General features: G+C 44.2%; 1 long non-coding RNA gene across 3 annotated transcripts; it reads right to left on the reverse strand.

Annotated features, from left to right (window-relative positions):
• On the reverse strand, positions 1-2,741 carry LOC311252656. Of its 3 annotated transcripts, none has more exons than XR_014621555.1 (6): positions 2,673-2,741; positions 1,637-2,578; positions 1,420-1,543; positions 1,207-1,255; positions 584-648; positions 1-223 (listed from the first exon to the last, which is right to left on the reverse strand). It is a non-coding gene; the product is annotated as an uncharacterized lncRNA (long non-coding RNA). The 3 variants fall into 3 exon arrangements; XR_014621556.1 differs by having other exon boundaries at positions 1,637-1,835; positions 2,455-2,731; XR_014621557.1 differs by having other exon boundaries at positions 1,637-2,731.
• Positions 2,742-6,001: the final 3,260 nt, after the last annotated feature.

Here is a 6,001-nt window from a genome sequence, read left to right on the forward strand (position 1 = left end):
TAGTTTAACATGTTTTTAATTAAAAACAGAACACGGAACAGGAATACAATGCAAAAACCAAGGGAAGTTAAGTTGCAAATTGAAGGGGTGAGAAAAAGGGGAAAAGAAAAAGAAAATGACAGGAAAAAAACAACACTTAAAAGGCCATCTTGGAAACAAGAACCAAACCATGAAGGTGAACATCGGGCAACCCAAGAACAGCTGAAGGTGCTTCGGGACAGTGCTGGACAAGGGCAGAAAGTGATACACAGATTCACATTTTCTAATCATCAACAGCTTTTGCTGCTCATGGTTAAGTATAATCAGCCACTGATGTGTGGCACATTTTGTCAAGGTGCCTCAGGAACTGGATGTTTTATGTGTGCAAAGATTTTAAACGTATCTACTAAATGTAATGTGCCATGTGATAGTGTGTATTCAACCACTATGGGATATATGCTAGACATTTTCATAGTGCTAGATACAAGTGAGTTGTTGAGTGTGAGAACTAAGGTCAAGTCACTCTGCAGGCACATTTTGAGGAAGACCAGTTTGTCAAGACCAGCAAGGGCAAGACTAGGCTGAGAGAAGATGCCATACCCACCATCTTTGTGCATCGGGCAGTAGTCAGAAAGCGGAGGGCCCCTACTCCACGATGCCCCCCTTCACCTGCAAAAACAGGGTCCTTAGCTGCAGATCACAGCTACTGTATTACAAGTGACACAGGTATAATGTATATCAAATCTTGATAAATATACCAATATTTCTTATTTAAAGCAAAGCTCTCGCTTAAATGCAACCTAGGCTTTTTTGTGAATATATACGAGTCAAGCCTTCATGTAATAAAAGCACAACTACGACAAAAGAGGCACTTTTAAGATTTACTGTATTTTCGTTTTCAGCTCAAAGTCATTTTCAATGGGAGTGCTACAGGAACGCTAGCATTGCTATTTTTAAAACAAAACACACCACACTTTTGTCGTAAATATTCTTTTGCACGAAGGTTTGACTCATATACATTCACAAAAAAAGCCTAGGTTGCATTTTAGCGAGAGTTTCCCTTTAAGCAACACAATATTATTTTAATATTTAAAAATAAACAGTGACATGTCTTCTACTTAAACCAGTTTCCAATGCTGAGGAAAGACAGGATGAGCAGAGTGAGAGAAGGGAAAGTGAGACAGAAGAAAGGGAGGGCATGGCAGATGAGAGACAGGGAGAGCTCACATCAGTCAGTCAGCAGAGCAGGAAGCCACCGCCGACAGAATCACAGCTCCTAAAACAATTGAAACGACAAGAAAATCAAATTAAAAAAAACAGGGCAGCACTGAGAAAATTAAAGAAGGAAAACGCAGTTCTGAAGAGGACAATGAAAATTAGGGACAAAAACATCAAGAAAATTTTGACTAAAGATCAAATTGGAGCATTAGGCAGACTCACTACAAGAGGGATGAAATGGAGCAATGATACCGTCAAGAAGGCGTTAAAGCTCCGGTTTGCTGCTGGTTCCTCTGGCTACAAGGCCTTGCAGGACTTGAAGATTCCCCTGCCAGGAATTAGGACCCTGCAGAGAAGAATGCAGTCAGTAAGGTTTGAGCCTGGTATTTTGACAGAGGTGTTTGACTTCCTCAAACTTAAGGCAGATGGGTTTACAGACCTGGAGAGGGAGTGTGTGTTGACCCTGGATGAAATGGCGATAACACCAAGTGTGGAGTTGCACACACTGTCAGGAAAGCTGTACGGCGATGTGACTTTGCCGGGTCACACAGGGGTAGCAACACATGCGTGTGTGTTTATGTTGGCTGGAAACACAACACGCTGGAAGCAAGTGGTTGCATACCATTTCAGTGGCAATTCTACCAAGGGAGCAGAGTACAGGCCAATCATTACAGAAATAATACAGAGGGCAGCATCCATTGGGTTACATGTAATGAATGTCACCACTGACATGGGTAGCCCTAACCAGGCCATGTGGAAATCCTTTGGGGTCGACCACAATAAAACATCGGTGACACATCCAGCAACACCAGACAGGCAGCTCTTTTTCATGCCCGACGTCCCACATTTGGTCAAAAATCTAAAAAGTGCCCTTATCCGAGGACAGGTGTTTTTCCTTCCTTCAGATGTTGTCCAAAAACAGAACCTCCCCTCTAACGAGGTTTCTGTGGTCCCAATTAAGGACTTAATTCAATTTCAAGAGGGAATGGCATTAAAACTAGCTCCTCAGCTGACAGCTGCAGTCATTGGACCAAGTCACTTTGACAAGATGAAGGTTGGGCCAGCTCTGAATGTTTTCAGTAGGGCAACGAGTGCTGGGCTGAAATACTTGGTGCAGCAGGAAAACCGCCCTCTATCCTACATGACCACAGCATGGTTCCTGGAGCAAATTGACAAGTGGTTTGATCTCATGTCATCTCGGCATCCGATTACAGCCTTGAGCAGGCTCAAGATGGAGGAGTACCAGAGGGCCATTACCTTCCTCCAAGACATTGTCCATTTGTTCCGTGGCATAAAGATTGGTCCAAAGGGATGGTGGAAGCCTGTTCAGTCAGGAGTGATAATGGCAACATCATCAATTCTGGCCATACAGGAAGAGATGCTGTCAAGAGGACACAGGTTTGTGTTAACGTCAAGGTTCACTCAAGACTGCCTTGAAAATACATTCAGCTGTGTGAGGTCTAAGAATCCTGTACCAACTCCAGTGGAATTCCACCATGCTCTCAGGATCATATCCGTGGGGCAGTTCCTCACCACGATCAAGTTGGGCAGCTACCAGGAGGACGACAGTAGCTTCTTGGCAGATTTCCTGGACAGAGTGGAGCAAAATGTCACTCCGTCAGTTAGAGTGGAACAACTGACAGTGGTGGACAGAGCAGCACCTGACCTAACAAAGAGTGAAAAATGTATACTCTTCCATCTTGCAGGCTACATTGTTCACAAGATCATCAAGTTTGCCAGCATCTGTGAAAACTGCAGAACTGCAACACAGCACAGTGATGACAATCCTGTGGAAGAAAACAGCATGTTGTTGAAGTTTAAAGAGTTCAAGTCAGGTGCCCTCTGCCACCCCTCCCAAGAAGCCTATGATGTCATTCACCACATCGAGGAACTGTTCAGGACGAAGACTGGTTCCTCACTCATGGAGCTTCCAAACGCAGTGGGTGTGCTGGAGAAGGAAGCTCTGGCACTCACCAGCAGGCTTCCATCATGCTGTGGAGTAAAAGAAAAGATAATCAGGAGATTTATTAGGTTGAGGTTGCGGATTGAAGCAAAAAAAATACAAAATGACAGGAAAACACAACACTTAAAAGATGGCCATCTTGGAAGCAAGAGCCAAACCAAGAAAGTGAAAAAGAACTGTGGCCGAGGTTCAACATCAACCAACCCCAGAAAAGCCGACAGTGTTTCAGGACAAAGCCAGCATCACTGTCCCTCCACCAGCATAAACCCAGCCACCCTCAGTAATCCCCCACCTAACATCACCCAACCAACAACACTAATCCTCTACCTGCCAGCACCCAATCCACATCACTCCTCCCTTACCATCCAGAACCGAGACAGCACTATCAATGCTCCACCTACAAGCACCCAACAATCACTGCTCCTCCACCTACCAGAACAAAGCCAAGACAAGTAACACTTCATTTGACTACATCCACCTAGGCTTACAAATCCTCCACCTACCTGTATCTAGAGAATATAACTGCCCCTCCGCCAACTACCAGCCCCAGCTACATCACTGCTCCTCCCCAGCCACCATCACAAACCCTCCACCTACCTGTATCCAGAGAATATTCCTGCTCCACCAACTACCAGCCCCAGCTACATCACTGCTCCTCCCCAGCCAACATTACTAACTCTCCACCTACCAACTGCCCCTCCACCAACTACCAGCCCCTGCCATGTCACTGCTCCTGCCCAGCCACCATCACAAACCCTCCACCTACCTGTATCCAGAAAATATTCCTGCTCCACCAACTACCAGCCCCAGCTACATCACTGCTCCTCCCCAGTCAACATCACTAACCCACCACCTACCTGTATCCGGTAAACATCACTGTTCCACCAAGTACAAATCATTAACAAGAGACATGTAACATCCTTGTCATCATCACTCCTGAGCTATAAGATATTTGGTCCTTACTCTTCAGTTCTCCTGATGTGCAGCATGCAGCAGCAATGTAGTATGATTACTTAAGTCATTAATCAACTACGTATTCATTACAGTTACTAATATACATACTTGTCAACCATGACATCAGGAGCACTTTTGCAATCTAAGACAATCCATTTCAGTTGCTCTGCCATACATTATTCATTTATCAAACTTATATATTTGAATGACTGCTTGAAAAACATCACATTATGTCTTTTCAGTCTCACCACTGTCTGCTCAGCACTCCTGGCCTGCAGCGTGCAGAATTAAGTTATGAAGAGGCATCACTGCTTCTTGACCACACAGCACCAAGTGCAGGTAACTGATATACACGGAAAATATTACGTATTTTTGTGTGCGAGATAGATATATAGATAAATCGACATACATATATGAAGAAGAGACTGCTATGGTGATCATTTGCTGTGCATGCAGGCCCCCCCACACCCCTGGCAAATATAAAGTGGGGGCTACTTTTCCAAAATGTGCACGCACTGGTCAAAATCAACCAGAACTGTATAAACTGGTAAACAGTGGCTACTTGTAGTTTATTCTTACCTTTAACTCCAAATGCTTCATTTCTCCGCTTCTCCTTTGCCTTTCCCTCTGCTTGACTGCTCTGAACTAATTAATCAATTAGGGACAGCTGCAGCCAATCCGGACGCACGATTAAGTGGCGAGGGGGAGGAATGCTGCGTGCACATTGAATGATCAAGTCAGGAGTCTCTTTCACAATATAATACAGTCTCTCCACAATATTCACTAGGAGAATTAGTAACATGATACATATGCATGGAAAATCTAACCATGCTGGTATAAACCCAGTTTGTGTCTGTCCAGAATCCCAATAGTAGTATTTACGTGATTTGGTCGATTGCCCAGCTTTATAGTAAATACTGTACTCCAATACACACACGGTAATTATATTAAACTAACAGAATTGTGTGTGTGTGTGTGTGTGTGTGTGTGTACACACAACACACAGTGACAATGCTGTTTAGTCAGTGCAATGCGGTGGTCAAGACATTAAGAGCTCGCTGTCCTAGCTAATGTCCTCATATCTTAAGCTTCATCGTTATCCAGAGTGCTAGCTTAAACTTTTACGTGTTAATATTCTCTAAATCTTCTTATCTAGACGGGGACAATCCGCCAACATAGTTAACATAATTAACTACTCGTGTCGATTTAATTCTAATGCAATACTAATGTAAAAATGTCATTCTTTAAACATTTTACCTTGATCAAGTGTTGCTCCGACCGTGTGCTCCATAAGAATTACATTGGGCGGAAGTTAGCAAAAGCTAACTTCCGGGAACTTTTGCGGGGCTCCATGCTCCGCCATTGCTGTGAAAAAACTGAACCATTGCAGTAAACGGAGGTGGCGCCACTCTCTCTCTTTAGGACTCTAAGCGATACGAGCTCGGAGGGGAGGGATTAAGGAGCACAGATGGGAGGGGTGTTTGGGGGGGGGTGCTTTTTTCAAACCTTTTTCAGATCGTAGACCAGAGCTTTAAGACGAGCTAATGCTACGTTAGTGTTTCCCATTAATTAAGTCATTCCGCCACAGTCTCTCACAGAAAAAAAAAACCCCACCACCTCTCCTGACATCTAGGTTCTACATGTGTTTTATTCATTCAATTTAAATTCTGTTTATTCCTTCAAAATTATGTGAAATGTGTAGTGTTAGGGGGGCGTGCCGGCGGAGCTGCAGGACAGTCCTCCCCGGTGATAGACGCTCTCAGGCGGGCTGAAAATCCCTGAAGGCTCGGTACGGCTGGCGACTTTTCCCACACATAAATTCAGTGATATTTTTCTCACATAAGTTACCAAAGATACCGCACATCACTACGTAACTGTTGTTATGTC

Source organism: Pagrus pagrus (genome assembly GCF_965226575.1).
Source record: "Pagrus pagrus genome assembly, chromosome: 23".
NCBI lineage: Eukaryota > Metazoa > Chordata > Actinopteri > Spariformes > Sparidae > Pagrus > Pagrus pagrus.